We start from the raw sequence: 25,322 nt of genomic DNA, 5'->3' as shown, positions 1-25,322 counted from the left end.
ACCTAAAAAAGCCCTAAAAATACTCTCTAAATGGCTCTGAGCTTTTTAGTGGACTTACAAAAGGCCACATTAACTATTTTCTCAGAAAGTGGGAGGAGAAAAAATTCGTTAAACAGTAGCGAAATCCTATCGGTTAGCGAAAAGTGAAACAATTCCCAACGCCAGGCAGAAGAATTTCTGATAAGCCACTTTCGCTCAGCAGAGTAGACTTAAGGGGTAACACCACTGTAGAAATTTCAAAAAATTGATTTTTTTTTTATAAGCATAAAAAATTCTTTGAACCTTTTAAAATACAGAACAAAAAGTTTTATACGTTACCGAAGTTTATTTCATAAGTATTTTAAGCTTTTAACCAAGCGTTAGTGACTGCTACCTAACGACTTCTCCAAATTTCCATACTTTAAATGCGTTTTTCTCAAAACACGTTTTCTGAAATTGGCACGCAGCATAACTCAAACAATTTTTAAAATTTTCAATCAGGTTTTTCACTACGTCTGTATAATAACCTTCTTAAGAGAAGAGCGTAGGGGTTTTTCGATAGATTAATTTAAACGATTGTTATAATTATTTAAATGCCGTTTTTTTAGTCCAAAATAGAGTTTTTTTCTTCAAATGCTTGCTAATTCCACAAAAATAAATATTTTTTAAATCCCCCTACGTTTCTCTAGCTATTTTTATCTAGATTAAAAAAAAAATGTTTCCTTGTTCCAGATTAAAATTTGCACCCTCTCTGCTGCGTGCCGCGGAGCTCCTTCAAGAGAAACCACATTACAAAAATGTCTCAAATGCCGCCATTTTGTAAAATTTTTCGATCAACCTTTGTAGTTTTGTATTTTAGTATATAAGTAATAACTTCCCAAATCAGAGTGATTCCTTTCCCTTTCCTTCTGTACAAAAAAATTCTTTAAAAATCGTGTTTATTTTACGCGTGTACAGTTAAAATTTATCTGGTTACTCTAGAGGCTACTGCAGTTTGAGATATCAGTTAAACAAAAGAATCTCATCTGTCGATTCTATGAAATGGAGATCGAAAATTCGATTATGGAAAATGTCCACAAAATTCGATTCTGTGAAATATACAGTGAAAATTCAGAACACATTATTTGTGAATGTCTTGCACTAGGCAGAAAAAGACTAAACCACCTTGGTGGTATTGCCGTGCTTATAATTTATAAAAAATAATTGTGGAACATTAGGAATGTGCAAAAATTAAAAAAAAAACCTTAAAATATAGAGCACCTCAGCAGGCTTTGCAGAATAGGCCACTTTTGGTCGCAGTTCTCAGTAGTCCAATAATAATAAAATTCTCCAATGAACGACAATCTCTTCACTTGGACTAAATCTCTTAACACCGGTCCATTACTTCATAACGGGAAACGGAAAACATTCGCAGAGGCTAAGTCTCAAGGTGCGAGACGAGGAACCAAACCATAACTGAAAAGCAACCTTAATTATGCACCCAGCAATAGTGACTTGCTCGTCCAAAGCAAAGATAAGCAATGGAAGATCGATTATATTCACAAGCTTTCCTATCATATAAAGTGTATACATCCCGAACTGAAAATCACTAAAGTGGTCCCAAAACTCTTAAGGTGTCTTCAAAGAGCGTCAGATCCGATTACTATTTTCCATTTGAACAACTCACACAACTCTGAATCTTGTTGATGATCTTAGACTCCTAACCACTTTTGACAAGCAAGTAGCGCATATTGAAGTTATGATCAAAATTAGCTTGCGTGTACCGACTGTGTCAACTACTTTATTCAGCTGTGCACTTGCCTCATCAACCGCAGAATAGTTTTGTTTTATTTCAGTTCCTCGACGTTCCTACTTCAGTTCAGCAGCACCACCAATACTTGAGCTCTTCGAAAGTAAACACAAATTGATATAAAAATCACTGCCAGTTGCACTAATTACACGTCTGTCAAAGTGCCAATTTTAATCGCTGCAATGTCAGGAATAGCAAAACCAACAACTGCAATTGCAAGCTCGTTCAGTAGTTACGAGAACTCTCTTTTGCTCCAGAAAATATACTAACTAGTTGATTTTTCATATACACAAAATCTGCCTAAGTAGTAAAAGGAAAAAAAGGAAAAATCGACTGCTAAAAGTGTGAGCTGAGTTTAAGCTGCTGCATGAAGATTTTCTGTTTCGACTGATGCTGACGCTTTAGCTGACGGGCGTGAAAAATTGCTATGCAACATACCAATGATCCTAAGCTGAGTTGGATATAATCAGCGGCAAGGTGATCGATTTTAAGCATTTTGGTGTGGTTGCCTAGGTATACAGGGTGGTTTAAATATATAATACAATAGTATTTTTGAAAATGAATTGAAATCAATTTTATTTTGGTTATAGTGCTTTATTAAAAATAAAAAAAGATTCACCTTATACTTACACCCACAAAATAATAATAATAATGAATTAAAACAACAGGATAATAGATAAGGATAATAGATTCTGATAGTGAGGACAAAAACTATATGCTATTGAATATAAAGGGGGTTTTTAAGAGCTTGAGAGCTTAAAATGGTAATACAAAATATAAATATTGTTGGAATAAATTTTTTTTATTATAATTTCGTAGAAAATCCCATTCAGAAGTGTTCATCCATTTATTTTTTGAATACTATATCCGGCAAATGTCCGCCCCGACTACAAGCTACTTGATCTATTCGACAGTCCAATTTTTCAGTATATTTTCCAATAAATCTGGTCGTATGGGGTCAATGGTGGCTTGAATACTGCAATAAATCGATTGTTAAAGCTATAAAAAGATCGAAGGTTGCACAGCAATGTCGGGTAGCCCTAAATAAAATTAGTGTCGTTTTCAAGGACAGCCTTATTTGGGTTCCGGGGCACTGAGATATTGAGGGAAACTGTAGAGCTGATGAGCTAGCCAGAAAAGGTACTGCTCTCCAACTGTTCAGTGATTAAAGTACCATTGGAACACCTTTCGCCACAAGTTAACTATTAATAAAAGCAACATTATCCAAGAGGTCAATAGGTCATGGAGAGGTGAAGATGCGTGTCTAACAGCTAAGCTACTATGGCCGTAAATAAACAAGAAAAGGACAAAGGAACTATTTAGACTCTCATGAGATGATACCTCGAAGGTCGTGGCTAGTGTCACCGGTCATTGGCTATTTGGCAGGCATTCCTTGAGACTAGGAGTATTCTCCCATGAATTTTGCAGAAGTTGCAGAGATGAGGAAGAGACACATGAGCACTTCCTTTGCATTTATTCAACCTTAGCTAAAATCAGAGCAGGTTGTCTAGGTAAATACTTTTTTAATTCTTTTACAGAGCTGTCTGGCATGGGAGTGGGATCAATTCTACGTTTCATAAGAGCCACAAAATGGTTTCACGAAGGAAGGTAAATGGGGTTCCCGTGCAGCACAGTGGTATAACAATGGACCTGTAAGGTCTAAATGAGTTGGTCGTGTAGACCGACTACCATCATAATCTAACCTAACCTAAGCGTGCAATATAGTAAGTTGCAACGTCTCGTAGGCACCGTCTCCTTACTTATTCCGAAAGAAATAAAGACCGATGATGCCGATAGAGCTATATGAATTTCGTGAACAGATTTATTTTATACCAAGTAAATTTCCACGATTTGGAATCACTGATTTGCGATTCAACGATTCATGATGATCTGCCAAGCCATAGTGAACAGAAATATCAACTCAGTTTGTCATTCTCAGCCATCAAACCATAGTTATTGATATCGATAGTTCTCATGCAACTAAAAAAATACCCGACGCTGTGCACTACATACTAAACTATACTGAATAAAATAATGTTATAAAAAAAATAGAAAATTATATTTTTATAAAATTTATATAAATATAATAATATAATATTTTTTTAGGGTAGGTCAAAATTCCACTTCTTTCAAATTCTTATCGTAATTCAACAAGGAAGCCCTTACATTTTCGATGCATAATAAACTTAGCAGTTCTATGAAAAAGCTACGGGGAACATTTTTGTGGAACATTTTAACCCTCTAACTTCTCAAGAAGTGCGCCTTTTATGCAACATGGATGCCAAAGTTTTAAATTTGTTTTATTGAGTGGCTGCGAGTGCTGGCCAACATCACAGAAAATAGCATCCAAAGGGCAAACTTTTGAAAATCGATGTCTCCGTGCTATTATATAGTATACGTATGGTGGCCAGAAAACTGGAGTCCCTAGGAGAAATTTGGCCTGCATCGGATATACTCTAAGAAAACCAGCGCGAGAAATACTAGCAATGACCTTAGAATGGAATCTTCAAAATTGTTGGGGCAGCGGACAACCCAAAGCATCCTGGCGACACAGCCTTCACGCGGAATTATCCAGCAACAATCTCACCCAGACCTAAGATAAACAAACAGCCAACGCTAGAAGAAAGTGGACAGCATTGCCTTTAGCACTATGCGCCTCCTAATCGGCACTTAAACAATCAATAATAATCAAACGAAAGCAAAGGGGTATGACAATTGAATCAATGTGCTACATTAAAATTTGGTGAAAAATGAATGTGTCCTACAGTGGATAACTGCTATATACCTACAGCCTAACCTATACTAATCTTGAGCCTAATACTATAGCAGTTCTCCACTATAGGAAACATTCAGGTTCAGAACCTTGAACTTGTCCTTATCGCTCTACTAAAATTTGGTGTACTTTTAAACAATTTTAGAAGATCGCAAATTTACATAGTACTGAGATCTTCGAACTCATTCAAAAGTGTTTTACCTAAAATAGTTAGGGAGTTGCGGCATCGTCTCTTCCTATTCCAACATCTGTAGACGTAATATGTCTGAATGCCCATCCTCTGGGCGTGTCTGTTTATTATAATGCCAATCAGTGTGCTTAGAATGTGCTTATTTTGGCTTAGCAGAGATTGCGTACGTTTGGCATAGAGAGTCGGTCACAATTGTCGGGCGATTCTGTAGGTCTTTTCATTACGTCAACTTTCATTTACCCTCTTACAATTCTTTCAAAATAAATAGCTTACAAGCCTATAAGAGTATTCCCAAATCATTGTCATCTTTCAATTTAGTGCCAAGCCTCGCTAGTTCATCGGCCCTTCAGTTCTCTTCGATGGCGTAAAGTTTAGGAACCCATGTTACTTTGAGTTTGTCGACTGTTAAATCTGAACCTTCTTCCGCAATTTCTGGCATACAGGCGGAATTCTGGGTCTATTACTGTTTATTCTGCTTATAAATGACAAAATGGCACTGAATTTTTCGAGCCGTACGCTATAAACCTGCTTTGTACAATATATCTTTTGTGAGCTCCCATCTGGAATAAAAATAAATAAATAATTGGCGCATTCTCTTCAGTTAGATGTTTGGCCGAGGGACTTACAGTTTTATGCGGAATCCGTATGGTAAACGATTTTTTAAGCGAAGCTCTTTCATGGCAGCATACACTCGGAGGTTCACCATTGCCTGCCAACGTGCGATCGCTATTATAAAAATGTGTTTCTATTATTTTACAGAAATTCGAACCTACGAATTCCCGAATGGTAGCCATGCATCAAGCCATTCAGCTACGCGGTCTCCTCGTCGCATCTAAAGTAGATTGCAATAATCTGGCGCTTTTTCCATCAGTTCAACATTGATGGGATAAAGCGCATCCCGAAAGGTGTTTCTCAAAACTGCCTTACATTCATTGGGTTTCTCGGACCTTCACGTGTACGTTGAGCGCTGCACAATTTGAAATCGCTCGACAAGAGGAGGTCAAATATATCCCTTATATATCCTATGCGTCTGTCCCGCCTTCGCTCGAATCAGGCTTGAGGTATTTGGCACTGGCTCCTTGGCACCACAAGAGCTACTGAGATTTCTTCGTCAATCGGGTAGATCTGAAGAAAATTAAAAGGGAATCTAAGTGTAGTGCAATGAACTTAATTAATGTCTGAATGCTGCACTTGCTAGTAGTCCCGACAAAAAAAAAAAATTCAGATAACGCAAGATTGAATTAATGCAGCTCTTGGAAGGGCTATTCGCGAATTTAACCAAATCTTTACAACTGCCGATCTGGATTTTTCTTTGCCTAAAATAGTTAGCCCTTTTTTTCTATCCCTAGTTAGTCTGTAAGAAGTTATTATTTCATAGGTTAAATATGCAAATGAAATTAATAAATAAATAAGTAAATAAATAAGAATTGTACTCTTTCAATTCTGTTTTCGAGTTCCAGCAAAGGCCAGCCAAAAGTGTATCTAATTTTTTGCCGCTTTATCAGTATTTTAACTACACGGAAACTTGATGAAATCTGAAAGCAAAGCATGTGAATGTGGCATATCATTTAATTTTATTAAAAAAACTTTAAATTCATGAATTTTAGTCCCTCCCTATAAATCCTCAAAAAGCTCATCACTAAGCCATCGCGCTCACCTGTCAAGGATATGTGTGGCGTAATAGGAAATAAATGTTTATCTTAACGGAGTATAAAAACGACAAGTTTTCATTTTTATTACTGAATAAAAATAAGTTAAAAAAGCATCCTTTATAAAATATATAATACAATAAAGCGACTTTATGCTTTACGGGCAAGGCGTTGACACCAAAGCCTTATCGTCATCCGTATGCAAAAGCCAATTTCAGTTTTAAATGATTTACTCTGCACACAAAACTGGCTGTTCATTAAATTTTTAATGGCATACACCTGCAATTTATTGTAATTGTAAATATTTTAGCATGTCAATATTTTTCAAGTATTTGACTTTTACCAAAAAAACAACAAAAGCACAAAAAACATTTATTGCATAGGGTCGTTCATTAGGAGCGTTTCGTGCTGGTTTTTTTAAATATTGTAATACAAGAAAAAAATTCACTTTACCTACAACGATGTCTTTATCGCGTTGGGAAGCCTCATCGTCTCTTTACAAATTCAATAAGAGGAGGCTCTGAAAACTGGGTTAGGTTAAATAGGTGCCCTTGCGAGAGGCTTACTTGGACAAAAATTAAAATTTGTTCGTTGTGATACCATACAGGGGAAGGGGAGGGGGACAGGAAAGGAGGAGGAACCAGACAGAATCCAGGGCTTGGATGAGAGGATTTGAGGATGACGACCATCGAGTGGCGATTTACCCTTGTGTTAACCGCTTCAAGCTGCTGATGAATTTCACAAGATTTTTGATACTTAAGTCCGCAATATCTGCTGGTGTAGCGAAAAAATGAGAGCACAGATTTTTAAACCTTGGCCCAACGAGAGCAGCACGGACAGTGTCCGGTGAGGATACTTACCAAGTTCGACAGATATGGCTTTCTTAGCCTTAGAAATGCTCTTGAGCGCCCTGTGCTTGCTGAATTGACGCGAGGCCCATCTTTTCAGTAGCAGACCACAGGTTCTTAAGGGAACTCCAATCCTCTCATATTGCGATGAGGCCATCTCAAGGGATCCCTGTCTGGCCAACTTATCGGCCCAGCAATTTCCCTCTATGCCGATGTGACCGGGAACCAAAATGAGCATAATATCGAAGTATTCCAATGCAATTGAGAGGGAAGTCAGGCATTCCCCGAATAATTTCGAACGCACAAACAGCGAGCTCAAGGATCTAATTGCCGCTTGGTTGTCGGAGTAGATATTTACCTCCTTTACTGTAATTACAGAAGCGAGCAGTCAGTCAACAGCTTCCTTAATTGCGGCTACTTCTGCTTGGAAAACACTACAGTGGTTCGGAAGTCTAAATTTGAGCTTGATGGGGAGCTTCTTACAGAATACTCCCCCACAAACTTTTCCGTCAAACTTCGAGCCATCCGTGAACATATTTGCCATTCCCGTTTTTAAAATGTTGCACCACTTTTTTCAAATGTTGAATGGAAAAAGTTCCGCTCGGACCTAGCTAGGGTGTACAATGATCCAGCACCATGGGGATGACTCAAAGTTATTGAGAATGCTTGAGTGTCCGTAGCTTAAGTCTAGCTTATGGCAAACACCTAATCTTATTGTGTAGTACCAGTGGTATGAATACTGAGTCGGCAAAAGTGTTATTCATGGCAGATCCCCCTCTTGCCATTTCGTCTGCTTTTTCGTTTCCTTCAATGTTTCGATGTTCCGGGACCCAGATTACGGTGACGTTAAGGTTTTTACTCAAGATGGTAAGTCTACTCCTGCTTTCTTCTACTAGTTTACAGGTTGTAATAGTCGAATGCAGTGCCTGAATTATAGATTGGCTGTCCGAAAGAATATCGTCATTTAAAGAGAAGTATGTTATTAATAGTCTATAAGCTTCCCTTATTGCCAATACTTTCGCCTGGAAGACAAATATGAAAAAACAAATTAGATAAGAATGAGTAAAATTTAAGCATTTAAGCAAAAACGAAGGTGTTTCTATTTGGAGGAAATGGGAATAGGCGATATGGTCATCGGCCGCGAAATGGAGAATATAATCCCCAATACACAGTAAAATACGGCGGTGCGAAAGTGATGGTATGAGAAATTTTTCTTGTATAGGTCCGTTGGACCAATCCCAATGGTAATGAACCAATGGACCACACAAGTAAATTTGCGAAGGAGTGATTGCGGATCAAGTGAGTTGATCTCATGCCGTGGCCTGCTCAGCCAACTGACCTCAATTCTATAGAAAATCTATGGACAGATATAAAAAAGACTGTTACCGATCGTAGCCCATCAATTTCCAGATATTTATGGAATCAGTTCAGGAGGAATGGAGGCGAATCCCACTGAAAATTGTCGATTTTATGCGACGCAGATGAGCAGCAGTAATAAAAAATTGTGATTTTTCAACTAAGTATTAGAGAAACTAACTCAAATACCTAATAATAATTAGTTAAATATTGTTTCATTATTCGATTTATTGAGTCTTATGTTACACTCCCATTATTTTGAATAGTGAATTTTCCAGTTTGTGTATTCATATATTTGTTTTTCTTATTTTTTTTAATAAAAAAGTTTAAATATATGAAATGAAGATTTTGTGGTGAAAAAATTATTGAATAAAATTTGGTTTTTTTTATTAAATACAACTCTTTGTTTTACCTTGAGGTCACTCCTATTATTTCGAAGATAACTTTATATGTGAGTATATAAGCAGCTTTTACATCCCTTGTTGGTTGTTTGACCGATCACTTCCTCAAGCCGTTCCACAAATGGAGCTACCTATAATTTTATGTCGCAACCAAAACTCCGATGGTCTTTGTGAGTACCTTTTTTCATGGCACAAATATACTCGAAGATTTACCATTGTCTACCATGTGGCCACCACTATAAGAATAAAATACTTTCTATAATTTTTGGTATTTTTTGCCCGCAGCTGTTTTTGAACACGTGAACGAATCGATTCGGCTAGATTCGGTTACCTTCTAATAAAGGAGCGGACTATCATCTGACCTGGGATGCATACACTCGAAATTGATGTCACTCATCATACAGAAACTAAGTAAATTTGGTGCGGTAGAATCAACGGTCACGAAAGCATCGAAGAATCATAAAAAAACACTCACAATGGATACTCTTGTCACTTTTATAGCTCTAGTAGGAAGTTAAAATATACCTATCTAGGTAGATACCTAATTAAGGACCCTTTAATTATTACGGTAACTTCTTCTTATATTGATTAGACAAACAAAAAAAACATTCAAAGAAAGAAAAGAGATAACGAAAATTATTTAAAAAAAATACTATAAATTTTGCATGTAATTACATTTCGAACGTCCAACCCAGTGTCTTATTGTTGTCTGTATTTTTGTGAGCGATGTGTTGCACGAACAAGCATCTGGCAGACAGACAGCCTGCCAGCCAGTAAGGTAGTCATAAAGTCCACCTGTCAATCAAGACAGCGCGATTGGAGTAATAGCTGCCAGATATGTATTTATAAATAAATATAAATATTCATAAAAATATGGCCAAACGCGGAGAAAATGAATGCCGAGCTAGCGTATATACATGCGACTACTTGCATAGTGCGTGAGTTAGTGGGTGAGTCAGTGAGTGGGCCCGTGAGTGAGACAGTGAGTGAGTGAGCGACTAGTTAACATACTGCCTTGGTGATTTACTGAGTGCAAGAGCGATGCTGCTGCTCCTCCCTCTGCACTCATTCTACACTCCACAGCACCCCGTGTATTTTCTGTCTGTAGTGGGTGACTGACCAAATTGCTTACTGCTTGACTAGTTTACTGAATGACTGACTGACTGACTGACTGACTGACTGACTGATCGCTTGGCTGGTCGTTTGCTTATTTTATTCTCACATTTTCTAACTGTTAGTTTGCTAGTGTCCGACTGCCTGCCTGCCTGGTTGTCTGCTTTTGAAGCTCATTTGTCGGTTTGTTCTGTTTGATTGGCGCTTTTGCTTGATTGCTAGGCGCTTAACTAATTCCTCTGCGCAAAACTGAAAAATCAAATGCACACAGCTACATAAATAGTAGCAGCATAAAAAAACTGAAATAGTATACAAAACTATCCGCCACTCAAAAAATGCATATATATTTTCCCCCCATCTGCTTCTTCTTCTTATTCATATTCTCCTCCTTCATACTCGAGCCTCTAATAAATTTATCTTTTATGAAAATCGGTTATTTTTCTCAACAATCTTTTTAAACGTGTTGCAGATCTTGTTACTGTTGTTATTTGTGTTGTTGTGATGGTACGCATGCAATGTGGCGATTAACTTGAAATAAAATTTTTGTGGGCGTTCGAAGTCAATAGGTTAAATGCCTTCACCTCGCTGCGCATGCGCTTGGCTCACGTTAAAGCACACACACACACACAAACATGTATATATATATATATTGTATGTATATATCTAACAAACCCTACAATATTATTTGTATGTTCTACGGGCTCTGGCTCGTGGAGTATAGAAGGAAGGAAAAAATACAATTTTGCTAAAATAATCTTGCCAAATGGCCATAAATTGCGCGTTTGTGAAAATTATAGAATTTTTTTTATCATATCGACTATGAAACATATATAATTGTCGCTTATGCCACTAATATGTTTTATGTATTTGAGATTTTGCTGTACATACATACATACATATTTTCTAGCCACTACTCCTGCTTGTGCATGTCGTCGGAATATTTAGACTTCTAATAATATACTTCTTTATTACTCTTCTAAATTTGGACTTCTTCTAATATAAGACTTCTAATAATACTTGCATTACCATCCCCTAAAGACGTTTAATGCTCCTGAGACCAATTTCCTTGAATACTCCTTTAGCCACCGGATCGTAAAATTTAGTTGTCGTCAATGCTTCAGCACTAAAAAACTCAGCAATTTATGTTTATAGGAATTAATATATACCCGTGGCATCTTTGAGGCTGATATCTTCAATACTTCTAAAGCTGATTCTCACTACACCCAGTAGTCTGCCATTAATGCGAAAGTTAATTTTATTTTTCGGTAGGGTTTGATGATAAAAAAATGTATTTAATAGTTGTCATCCCTCGGCAGGCAATGGTAAATCTACGCGTACATTTCTGCCGTGATACAACTTTTCATAAAAAACTTTCTGCCTTTTGAATTCGAAAGTGTACATTCTTCTATTTAACCCCTTCTCTACAAATAAGATGAGGAACAAAACATTCCATGTCAAGTAATCCAATAATTTGACATTTATATGTGCATTTTTTTGAAAATTGGATTACTTATAGGCCTGAATATAGGTAATAAGAAGTGAACTGAGAAAATTTAAAATTTTTTTTATTATTTATATTATATATATATATATATTATATATATTTATTATAATATAGATTTTTTGAAGTGAAATATTTTTGTAATTTTAATGGAAATTTTTTGAGGATAAAATTCCCTTTATAAAAAAAATTTTGGAGAAAACATAATTCAAAGAAAAAAAATTTTCGAATGCTTTCTCAAATTTAAGAAAAAACTGTGCCTGAAAAAGAAACTGTTTTATGGAAAAGATTTTTTTGAAGAAACTTAAATTTTAGAAAAAAAGTTTGTTAAAAAAACTAATTATCTATTTAGACAAAGTTTTTGTGAAATTAATTTTTTTTTCAAATATTAATTCAAATAATAAGATTTAAGATAAAAATTTGTTTGAAAAAAAAAATTTAGAAAAAGAGTTTTTTGAAAAAATTTAAATTTAAGAAAATACACTTTTTGAACAAACTAAACTAGACCAAAAGGTCTATGCGTGGCTTATCGCCAACCAGGATAACCTAACCTAAACTTTAAGAAAAAAATTAAAAAAAAAAAAAAAAGTTTAAGAAAACGATATTTTTGGAAAAACTTAAATTTAAGAAAAAAGAATGTGAAGAAAATACAATATAATTTTAAGAAAACTTTTTTTTTGAAAGAACTTACATTTTAGATAAAAATTTGTTGGAATTTATTTTAAGGAAGTGATTCTTTTGAAATAACTTAAATATGAAGAAGAGTAAAAAATTTTCTGAAAAGAGTTTTTTTTAAAACAAAATTATTGTAAGAAAAAGAGTTTTTTGAAGAAACTTAAATTAAAAAAAAATGGAAAAAAAATAATTTTAAGAAAAATTGTTTTTTTTGAAAAACTTATATGAAAAAAATTTACTTTAAGAAAGAGATTTTTTTGAAATATCTTAAATATGTATAAGAGAAACAATTTTTCTGAAAAAATATTTTTTTAAAAGAACTCAAATTAAAGAAAACAATTTTTGAATAAAATAAGTATAATTTTAAGAAATGTTTTTTTTCAAAAACTTAATTTTCAGAAAAAAATTTTTTTGAACAAAGTTTATTTAACGAAAACATTTGTATCAAAAAAGTTTTTTTAAACTTTAAGAAAAAAATTCGCCTGTGAACAACTGCAACTGTTTGAAAAATAAATAATTTAAAAAAAAACTTAAATTTTTTAATAAAACTTAAATAAATGAAAATAATTTTTGAATAAAATATAATTTTGAGAAAATTGTTTTTGAAAAAATTAAATTTAAGAAAAAAATTTGTTTGAAAAATGTTTATTTAAGAAAATAAAATATTTCAAAAAAATTAACTTTATGAAAAAAAAATCCTTTTTATACAGCAACCTTGTTAGTTTATACTAATTTACAGTTCTTAGGTCTATTCAATGTTGCAAATTTTTTTAATTGTTTTTAGAAACTTTAGAGGATACAATTCACTTTGATAAGCAAATTTTTAGTGAAAACTTAATCTCAATAATTTTTTTTTTGAAAAAACTTAAATTTAAGAAAAGAAATTTGCTTAAAAAATAAGAAAATTTTAAGAAAACGATTTTGAGGAAAAACTAAAATTTAAGATGAAAATGTGATTGAAAAAAAAAATATTAAAAAAAAAAATAGTTTTAAGATATATATGTTTTTAAATAATATTTTTTTTTAAACCCCTAAATTAAAAGAAAACTTTTTTTGAAAAAAGTTTATTTAAGAAAAATATTTGTGTAAAAAATTAATTTTAGGAAAAAAATTAAAAAGAATTGTGTTTAATGAAAAACACATTAAGTGCCGCATCTGCTTATTTAACATTGCACCTGGCGACCCTTCGATCGATTTGCAAACAGACGTATGCTATTATACTATGAGTAAGGTCAAACAAATTTCAAGTTTTATTTGGCAGCACCAGCAGCTGCTTGACTTGAACCTCAATCGCTCTATTTCTACTGAAGTCCAAGTAAAAAATGGTCAACATGTAAACTCATAAGCGGTATGAGCAAACAACAAATAAATACTTCTCTCTACCCTTTTTGGTAAATCACCCAAGCTTCCAGCAACATAATTCAGTTTATGGCTTGTAATCGGTTTAAAAAGCCAAAACCAAAAAAGAAAATTCGCAAACGGGGCAAAAAATTGAGAAATAAATTCAATAAAGTATAAACAAATTTCACACAAATTGGATCGAGATGCCGCTGATAGACTTAAATGTCATTTAATGTCGCCAATTGTGCCGTCGATCAAGCGGGTAATATTTGTAGCATTTGTTTGCAACATTTATGCCAAATTAGTGCAACGAGCGCGGTTGACATTTATGGTTGCAAGGTAAGTCAGCGGCAATAAAATAGTTAATCGGTAGCACTAAATGACAGTTTATGATATGCAGAAGGCGATAGCTGAGGGGTGAAAGGTACTCGTAATGGAAATTGTTTTATGGAGTTCGATCTCTGTTTTTTATTACTTTTTTTTGAAGAAATGCTATATGCAGCATATAAGAATGGTTTTAGATATGTTTTCTTTCACTAATTACCAGCAACGCCAAAAAATGTAAAGAAGATATGCAGGCGTCAGTGCTTAACTCATTGCCACAAATTTATCACAGCTTGCGCTGACCGAAGGAGGCCGCAATGCTTTCACGGCCGCTGCATATCCAAGCCTCTGCTCGAATGCGCATATTATTCACACATACATATGAAGGTATGTACCCATAATACACATTACCTAAATTGGCTTATGAGTCACAAAAATGACAACAAAAACTGATATGAATGCTCGAAAATGGTAAATTACCAAATGAAAGCCTTCGAAGCGGGCAAATATTTCAACTCATCTTGAAAAAATAATTTTTTTTTGTGCGCAGAAATCAATCAGTCTAAAATTTTTGGAGGTTTATTCCACTGTAACTGCCAGCCTTGAAGTAAACTTAGCGCAATTTGTAGCATGCGCTTAATTTTTGCAGAAACAAAAAACATAAACAAAAAAAGAGCGAAAAAAAAAAATTTTAAATAAAACCAAAAATAAAACACATTTTAAGTCGCTGATAAATGGATAACATGGATCCCGACGGGCATTTACTTTAATCTGTATCAATTGCCAAAGCCAAAGGGGGTAAAAAGTGAAAAATTTGCTGACCCAAAAAATTGGCTGGCAGCACAAAAAGGCGATAACCGAGAAGACTGTAAAACATATAGGAATATTTTAGCAACAGCCTACATAAGTATGTCTGTGCATATGTAACACGAAACCAATATTTAACCGTAATATTCACAAACAAGCCAACTCATTAAGAAGGTAGCAACGAAATTGATATGAGTTAATGAGCAACGCGTGTGAAGATGATAAATTTCAGCAGATATTTCACGTTTTGTTAATATTTGGTGCTCGTTGTTGTTTTGATTGGACTAACACGAAGTGTCTTATGGTTGATGTAGTCATGCACGCTGTTTCGTGAGTGTGAATTTACTTCTTACCTCCTTCAAAAGACGAAGAATTATAACTCTTTTCTTTTTTTGTTACTGGTGTGAAAGTCATAATGGGAAGTCATTTGTCAAGAGCGGCTGGGTGGAGCCACATTTTAAGTTTGCTTGTTTGCTTAAAGGTCGTTTGAAGAAAGCCTCATAGGAACGAGGACGGTAGAAGCGAGTTAATGAACGTGGGTGAATATCTACTGCTAGAGCTTCTTCCGCTAGTTCTTCAAGGTAGAATTTGCCAATCTTTAAACTCTTCTGCTGTTGTGGTCTAAAAAATTTCTTTGGACTAAAAAACGCATTAAGTAAGTATTTTGAGAACATAAATAGAATCTCGTTGTTGAGTGGCAAAGGAAGAATGTCATCTTAGAGCTTTAATTAGGCAACTTTTAAAATATTTAGGTAGATTGAAGCACCCCCCGATAGTAAGTGTTGGTTAAGGTATTTTCAAATTTGAGACTCTTAAGACTAAGCGAAACTCATGCGGGAACTCCGGCGAAAGCACTAAGAAAGGTTATAGTGGTTATATGTCATCAAAATTTAAAAGCCTCCCTTAAGAAAAACTGGTCCCCTAATAATACTCATAATTATATCATAATAACTATTGGACTTGTACTTCATCGAGCTCCTCCTTTTCATATTTGTGGTGTACGTCTTGATATTCCACAAATGCAGAGATCTACAGTTTTATGTCGCCTCCGAACAGCAGATGTTTTTTTTCAAGGAAGTTTTTCATAGCATAAATATGAAGGGAAATACTGTTAGAAAATCCTTTTTCTATTATTGGGAGTTTCATGAGTACAGCGTGTTTCGAAACAGGGCACTACCGAAGGACAGGCACGCCAAATCAATTTGGATATTGTTCCTTTAGCTTACCTTAATAACCAAGCATGCAGCTGTAATACGATTTGCGAGAAGTAGCTTCAGCTTCTTAGTAGTTCTCACTTTAAAGTAAAGTCAAACCATAGGCCGGTTTTAGCGTGGGATCGTCTACATTCAACATTGACAGCTAGAAACCCGATTTTGATATAGTAAACAAAGTCCGGCAAAAGATTTAATATTAACAAGGAATTTAGTTGTAATGCGGTAAAGAGCAGCATTTAGTCATATGTAAATGATAGGATGAAAAGCCTAAGAAGCCTACAGTCTAGTTGGTTTGTGTGTTACGAATATTTTATAGCTAAAGCAAATGTTTTAGTGGTTTCGAAAAAACATGTGACTTACTACTAAGCAATTTTTGAAGTGAAACTTCTTAGGCGTCGATCGACGAGCGAGAATGGAGAATAAAATTTCAAGGCCATGCAACGTTTTGGCCATTTTCGTTCCGCGAGAGAGAAAAGAGATATAACGTAGAGGAAAAGGAGAGAGAGAGAGAGCTATATCTTATAATATCTTAGATACATTTAGGCTATTTTTCCTGAGTTTTTCCTTGGTGCCTACTGTTTGGGGCGTTTTTTGGTCCCAATTTTTTTGGCGTCTACTTTTGGGCGCTTATTTCCTGGCAAGTGCTTGTGCGTACTATAAAGTGCTATTCATTCCGGCTTCGATTTTATTGGTATTGCCTTGCGGTAAGTTGTGCCGTTGCTGCGGTCCTGGAATCGCTGCGTTTCTGCGGGTGCTAAATGCTCAGAGTAGTGCGCGTTGTTGCCATGGTTTGTGTCCAGCGTTTACCTACACTGGTTGACCCTTATCCGTTTTTTGTAAATTTTGTCTATTTGTGTTTTCTGCAAATGCTGTGAATTTATTTAGAAATATATTCTTTCTCTCTCTCTCTCTCACACTTTCTCTCGGGTCTCTCCCTCTTTCTTTGGCTGCCTTGAAATTTCCCTTCTGTTATGTGTACTACGCTACACGCACTTTTTTTCAAAAGTATAGCTCACTGTCTAACACAAATCATTTGGTATAGGGTGGGCCATGTAAAATTTGCATTTTGAATCGGCTATAAAAAAAAAAAAAAAACTAATCAATATTTTTTCAAACTTTTTTTTATTTTGAAGATTGAACATTGTCATTTATGAATGAAAAATAATATCGTTCAAATGACTGCCACGACTAGCTTTACAGTGGGCCATTCGATCAACCCAATTTTTCAGCACATTTTCGATTGTTTGGGCTCCAATTTCATGAATGGCAACTGCGATTTCGTGTTTTAAAGCATCAATTGTCTCTGGATGGTTTGCATAGCATTTGTCCTTAACGGCTCCCCACAAAAAATAGTCCAACGGGCTTAAATCACAGCTCCGAGGCGGCCAATTGATGCCGCCAGACCAAAAACTGCACCAAACAGTGACTCGTTGTGGATGCATTTACTTCTCTAGAGTAACGTGTGGATTTTCTGAGCCCCAAATCCGACAATTTTGCTTATTGACGTAGCCACCGATGTGAAAATGAGCTTCATCAGAAAAGAAGAAGAAGACTCACCACTTTGGAAATAGGTTTTCAATACATCCCAATTTTGTTCAAACCTTTAAGTAAATTATGAACACATTTGACATGTCATTTGTGTTACCATTTTCAAAAAAATAGGTGGTTCAAAAAGCAAACGCTATATGGCCCACCTGTATAACTTAACATAAAAATTAAAAAAAAAATTCACAAAATTCTCATCATATTTGAATGATTTTTAACTAAATTATTTTCGAAAAATTTTGAGTATGCAGTTTTATATATTATTTCATTGCATGTTTTCTAACTTGAGTAAGTTTCAGGTTACCTAGAAACCAGTTGATTTGATAATTTTGGTTTTTTGACGAGTTCGCGGTCGACCAAAAAACATTTGCAGAAGGTCGATGCTGCGTTAACTAGGAGATGCCGACATCTCATGGGACGGTGCAAAAACAACAGTACAGAACCGTGTAAGATAGATGAGTCTTGTCGAAGACCTATGCTCTCGTGAGGAGTGAAAAGGGGGAAAAATAAGACCTCAATTTTAGGATTCATTTCTTTACTTACCCAACTTTAAAGGACTTGAAATTTTTACTGAGGATGCAGATTTCGAAAAATGATTAAAAATCTATACTATGAATACTTATGAATATATAGAGAAATACTTGAGAATAGAACACTGGAGACAAACAATGCCAGCTAACACGCAGGAAATGGAGTTGAATAGGACACACTCTTAGAAAATCCTTCCAGAGTATCACAAGAATGGACCTCGATTGGAGTCCTCAGGGAAGCAGCCGGCCAAAAAACACCTGGAAAAGATCCATCCTGCATGACTACTCCTTCATAAACACAAGTTTGGGCAATGCGAAGACAATAGTATCTACCCGCGCGCGTTGGGAAAACGTTGTAGAGGCCCTATGCTACTTTAAAAAGTAGGCAAGAGAAAAAAATATTACAAGCAATTTGGTATTAGATGAAGGAAGGTAAAGAAGTAGATTTAGAAACACTTTTCATTTGCAGGTACATTTATTGAAAAATATCCTTTGAAATTTTAATCCTTCAATGACTTTAGAAGGATGAATTACAAAAAAAAAAAATTGTGTGAAGTTAAAAAACTATATTCTTTGAAATTTTTAGCCTTGGTTCCACTTAGTTTATACCACTTTTCAAAATTTTCTACGTTACTATTCAAGTAATTTATGACCTCAATTTAAGTAATGTCAACTCACTGTGTCACGTTCGGACTAATAGCTGAAGAACAATTTTTGTGCCAGCTCTACAAAGTAGCCAGAAAGCACATCCTTCTAGCAACCAGTCGCCTAGCAAACAAAGTAAGCTAAAGTGAACAAATCAACATTTTATTATTGGGCTTGAATTTGAATTGAATTGAAATTAAAGCAATCGCTACTGTACTTACATGCCTTGCAATATTATGGAAAAATACTAATGTTGGCCAATATTTTTCGTGTTCAATTTGCGTGGCAGAGTAAACGGCAGAGAGAAAAGAAAATTGGTTTGTAAAAAAATTTTGTTTGCCATAGGAATGCCGAGGAAGAAAAATTCAGATCACAAACTCGTGACTGAAGTGAACTTGTGACAAGAAAACCATTTTGCAGAAGAACAATATGCTGATAAATGAGGCAACAACAGCAAAGCAAAAAGGGCATACAAATGTGAAAATGTAAAACCGAAATATTTTTACAGTGGCACTAAAACATAATGCCGCCACAATATATACTGCCTGTGTTTGTCAACAACAAGAAAAAAACACTACAATAAATGAGCAATCAAGCCAAAAGGGTAGCTGCAATAAAATTGTTGCAAGTAGCAGCAACATGACAAACAAAGCAACTAAATTGACGGTGGCAATCTAAGGATGCTTGTAAATGTGCAAATTGTTATTATTGTTGTCACGGTGGGTGCTACTACATACACATTTGAGCTCATAGTTGCAGTACGTAATACTAGGGTGGGTGAAAAAAAAAAATATAAGTGGTAGAAAAAATGCAGAGTTACGTAGTTGCAATTTTATTTAATTTTTTTTTTTTTTGTACAAACGAATGCGGCGGTTGTTGAAGTTGATTCGAAGGAAATCGAACGGACCACGAACACAGAGGTATTTTTGAACTAAAATCAAGGCGCACACCACAAATAAGACGAGGAGCTCGCCCAAACATCTGAAACCGGTGTAAGATCCAATGATATCCATATAAAACACTGTATTCAGATTCAAGTTGCTTCCAAATGTTTTTAGCTACACCCAACAACAACATGGCGAAGAATGCAAACACAAATCGTCTTGTCCGAGCAGGAGCAACTCGAGTTCTTCTCTCTTCCCCGTCAACCTCTCTAACAGAAATTACGAACTGTCACAACAAAAGTTGCCGTGTTTGAAGGCTTGCCTAATAATGGGCTTTCCAAACAGCGGTGTTATTTTGATAATCAAAAAAAAATTATTTTAATATAAGTGATCGGATGTTTATTTCATTATAAAGAGGAAGGTATGCCGTTAATAGTGGAAAATAACATCGGGAAAATGACCATCACGACCACGCTTACAGGACAATATCCTTTTCATGAAATTTCCCATAACGGAATTGCAAAGTGGCTGCCTTATGTCCTCGATAGCCTCACGAATTCCATCTTTGAGGTCTTGAATCGACCCTGGGCTGTTGGCGTAGACCTTCTGCTTCATGTAGCCCCAAAGAAAAAAGTCACAAGGTGTTAAATCACAAGATTTCGGTGGCCAATTGTGATGACCTCTTCGAGAGATAACACAGTCCGGAACTTTTCCCGTAAAAGATCAATGGTTTTGTTGCTTGTGTGGCACGTAGCGCCGTCTTGTTGAAAATAAACGTTGTCCAGATCAATACCATCCAATTTCGGCCATAAAATATCTTAAATCAAATCTCGGTAGCGCAACCCATTCACCAATAACACCTGTTATTAGAAACTCCCTTACATATCAGAAAAGAGAGAGCAGCATTGAAAAAAGTGACTTATACCAATTTTAAGAAGTATAAGCAACCTCGCTGGCGGCGAATTTCGCTCGAACATAGCCCAGATAAGGGAGCAGAGAAGTGACGAATCGAAAGCGTTTAATATTACACTCTGATTTTAAAGAGAAGTTATTTTTTTCTCATTATCCACTGGTCTGAATTGGTTAAAAATACTTAGTTGATTTAGTTGCTATTTTCATACAATATTGACCTCGAATAAATTCAGGGTTTTGAAAATCGAACACCTAAAATAACATTTCTTTAATATTTTTGAGTTAGGTAGCCACCATCCTAAACGGACTGTAATGGAAAAAAATGGTAATTATTTACTTTATATATCATACTAATACCAGCAAATAGGGCCTTTTTGCGAAATCTTTTATCTAAAAAATAGAAAAACTGTGTTAGAAGCGAAGGCAGAAATATTTTGAATGGCCCCGCAACCAGAGAGGCACTTTTGTGTTGATATGCTGTTTGTCTTTTTTTTTGTTTTTGTGCTCGAGGTCTTAAATATTTTCTGCACATAAAAAAATTTTAACTATTCATTAAAAAAAACTTGAAAAAAAATTATTAAAACCCAATACAAATTTTTAAGCCACTTCAGACTGGCACAATTGATCGAAATTTAATGGGCTACAAAACTGCTTGCGAAAACTGTTTTTAAAAAAAGCTCACTAAAAATATTGAAATTCTTGTAAACATTTGTTAATTGTTTTTTAATTTAGTGCAAAGTTTGAAACTTTATAAATCAAATAGTTTTTGAAAGTTACATTTTTTTATATAGAATTTATATACATATGTATATAGAATTTAGAAACTTCAAGAAATTTTACACAAAATTTAAAATTTTTTTATTTAGAATTTTCGGAAAATTTTAAATATTTTTATGCGGAATTATGACCAAAAATTGCCGTACATTTTTTGTAAGTTTTCGCATGCGTTATATGAAAAATGCGTATGATCCTCTGCATAGAATATGAAATTCGCAGCAATATTTATGATTTTTTTTACATTTTGTTCATAAATATAACTCGAGTGGTTATAGTGGTGACTAACCAATAATTCAATTAGCGCTTCCGCATCCTTTTGTTGCCACATTCTCGCTACCAACGGATTATTCCTAGACGACTATGTCCACTCTGTGCGCTTGAAATCGTATAAGGTTGTTAAGGTCTGGACCAGCCAGGTGTTTCAAGGGTACATATTTATTTGTTATTTTCTGTGGACCTCACATTCTTTGTTTAAAGATTTTGTCTGAGAATAACCTAAGTGAAATTTTCGGCCGAACAATATTCTAGAAAATATTAATGCTTTACCGACCACAAAAAAGCTATTTCATTTAGGATTTCCAAAAAAGGATCTAAACAACCCGTTTGTTAGAAAGCTACTGAGTTGAAATATTCTACAAAATTAGTCCTCGTAAAATTTTGCTATATGCAGCCAAACTTAATATTTCGCTTCCATACAAATTTTTTTTTTCCCTCTTCTGCCACGTATTCTAAAAACTCAGATACAAATTTGAAAACTTAATATGTCGATAAAAAAATATGAACTGAGAATACAAAAATATTTAGTGGTTCTATTCTATTGAGGAAAACCTTTCATCCTGAGCTAAAATCCTTTTACCCCCAAAAATGCTATTGCATTGCGTTATACTTGAAGACAGCAATAACATTTCGCCTGAATTGCCACTCATTTGTTCGATTTGCTTAACCCACGAAGTGAAATAGTATTCTGGGATCTAAGCCCACACTTCTGTAATCATACGCATTATTGGATATGTAGCTGTGGCATAGTAGACCCTCAATCAGAGGGAGAAACCTGCTTGTCACACTTTAAGGGAATTCACCCCACAATCTGCCTACGCGTGATGGTCTTGAAAGCCACTCGCGGGCTACTGAATTTCATAAGCAGTCCCTTGCCAATACCTCAGGATGGCAAACCACCATAACTCTTACTGAAGAGGTGCTTTTAAATATATCTTTGGATGAAATTTATATACTGATCTGAAAGAAGATCACCTTAAGTGTAATAAGTAGCCATTTATGTATTACCTGCCAGCCCACCCTCGTATTTAATAAAAGTTAACACACACAGTTAGTTGCTGTAAAACAAGATCAGTTATGGTAATGAATATTTTTGAATGCCACGAAGTAAAAGCAAATATCCGATGGAAATTAAATAGTCGAACAGGAGTAATGAGAAAGGATGAATAATAAGAGATCCAAATCAGAAGCAACAAACTATTAAACGAGCAAGAACAATGAGGTTAGTAAAACTAGTATTGAACTCTATTAATGATGAGGCATCAAACTTGTCGCTGCAGTAGCGACACTAAATGCTAATAAGGATTAACTAGCGAAAAACAAAGAAAAGGTTCAAGACGTTGTAAGAGAGTGAAGGCTGCAGAGGACATACACACAAGCACACATCCATCTGAAAGTAATGCAAGGATGCAGAGAAAAGGCGGGTGGCACCCGGTTGACTCGTAAGTTCATTGGTGTTGGAAATTTATGGCTAAATGCTGCCATTGTCACCAAGAGTAACAACAGCCGAAGTAGTAGTAGCAGCAACAACAGGAGCAGCAAAAGCAATAATGAAAACAAACGAGCTTATGCAAAAGATTGGCGCAAAATTGATGATAGCTTTGAATTAGCAGGCGAGAGGGCCACCTCCGTGAATGGGCTGGTGGCAGCAGGGAAGTGTGTGTGTGTGTGTGTGTGTGTAGTCAGCATAAACCACCGTTCGCAGCAATTTGATATGCTGCCATAGTACACTCACCAGTTTGCTTGCAGCAAGAATGCTTGCAACATCAAAAAGTTGCACGTTATCGCTAATTGGCATCTCGCAAAGCGTATTTTGTGACCGCCGCAGCAATAAAATCGCAATTGATAAGGATCAGCAATGATGATGGCAACGGTATAGTGTGGTGATACGGCGCGCTCGCAGCGATGCAACATAGTTTGTGATACTAAGCAGCTAAAGTCAGAGTGTCGCATTGCAGCGCAACGCTTTGCCTCTTCTTCTGCTTTATTTTTGTTCTTGTATTCCAGTGGCAGCGTTGGCGGCAAAAATTAAAAAGCTATCACCACCAAAAATATTTGAAAGCAACAGCAACAGTAACGTAGGTACAACAACTAGCGCCCATAGTTAAATGACCATGCAGCACAAGCGACAATCGTTTGAAATGTGTGGCAGTGGCAAGCCATGTCAAATTCTAGCTTCCCTCTTTACTCTCAATGCGCGTTAGCGGTGTATTGCGTTTGCCCACTTTGCTCGCTTTGCTCACTTGGTCGGCCGGCCTGTCCGTTCGTCTAGTGGCGATTTGCCAGGCTCGCTGTACGCCTGCTGCCACATTAGGTGTTTCAACGCCGCTTTTTGGCGTTGCACGTTCGCTGGTGCAAGCATTTTGCTGTTATTGCTGCTGCCTGCTTGCCTGCCTGCCTCGCTATTCTTGGTTGGCATGGTAAAATAGTTGTTTACTTTTGTTGTTGTTGTTCGCTGTTGCTGCTTAGCCACAACATTGATGGCAAATTAAACTGTCGAAATTATTTCATGTCGCTTTTTGGAGAGATTTGCCAAACAATTTGTGACATTTGAATGGATTCTGTAACTGATTGTGTGTGTGCATACAAATATGTAAGTGTATGTATGTGTGTGTGTGTGTGTAAGCACACCCAAAATCGCTTGACATTCCAAGTACGCCTTTTAACTGACCAACTTGAATGATGCACGCATACGCGCATATTTTTATGGAAGCTATGTTGTTGCTTTTGTTGGTATACTCGTATTCCTATCAAAATAGCCATGCTGGCAGATCGGGAAGGGCATATGTGGCTAAGATTTCTGATATGCTTAGCATAGTGACTGTCGATTGCCAAAAATTTGGGTTAGATTTGACAGAGAAGGTTATTGGCAGTATCGCCCATATTTCGGCGCTTTGTGAAACCAATTTGAAGTGGAATTGCTATAAAGTTTCTAACTCTGCTACGCTCCTGTTACCGAAAAGGGTTAAAAGTAATTCGAAAAGCAGAGAGTATAGAGGGTTTGGGATAGAAATTTTTATTTAGCACTACTTAGCGCCTCCATAGGACTACATTGAAAAAAAGTTTCAATCAGATCGGCAGCTTAACTTCTCAGATATTGCCAGATAAGCAAGTCAATCGGAAAGAAAGCATCAGCTACGTAGATAATGAAACTTTGTGCAGTGGTTAAGTTCTCCAGGAAAGAAAAATACCATTGTTTATTTTGAGAAACATATCACCTCTTCAGAACGACTCTTTTCCAGTAAAAGCAAAAACTCTTAAGTGGCATAGTCTATTCATGAAACGTAGAAGAGAGTCAATTGAAACCGATGACAGCTCACGCGCAAAAGGGTCTAAAAATTGCATACCATACAAATAAATGTCATCGCATTGCTCAACATGACTGCAATTCACCGAAAGCACCCACCACGTAAAGCCGGCCCAGACTAGAAGTAATTTCTTCATACATTCCATGATCATTTTACCCGAACGCAGTGGCACTTATTGTTAGAGAGAAGTTTTGGGTACTCTGTACTAGTTGATGCAGGATTACCTAAAGAGAGTTGGTAATTGCGCCGCGAATTTCGGTCTATCGGCAAGCCAAGGCTCATTCCAACAATTCCCTTTTACGGAGTCTTTGTTTGGTAGAACTCTCTGAAGAAGACGACGTTGGTCAAGAAGTTGAAAGCTGGTCTGGAGATATCCGAAGCAAAACTGCCGCTCCATGTGCCGTAATCAGACTGAGTCATTCGGGTTATAGGCTTGGCTTCACTTTATATTGGAATATTTTCAGAAGCTCTGCGTTAATCCCTTA

This window comes from Anastrepha ludens, chromosome 4 (assembly GCF_028408465.1).
Source record: "Anastrepha ludens isolate Willacy chromosome 4, idAnaLude1.1, whole genome shotgun sequence".
Classification (NCBI taxonomy): Eukaryota; Metazoa; Arthropoda; class Insecta; order Diptera; family Tephritidae; genus Anastrepha; species Anastrepha ludens.
The sequence above is the reverse complement of the archived record's forward strand: the minus strand, read 5'-3'. Positions refer to the sequence as shown.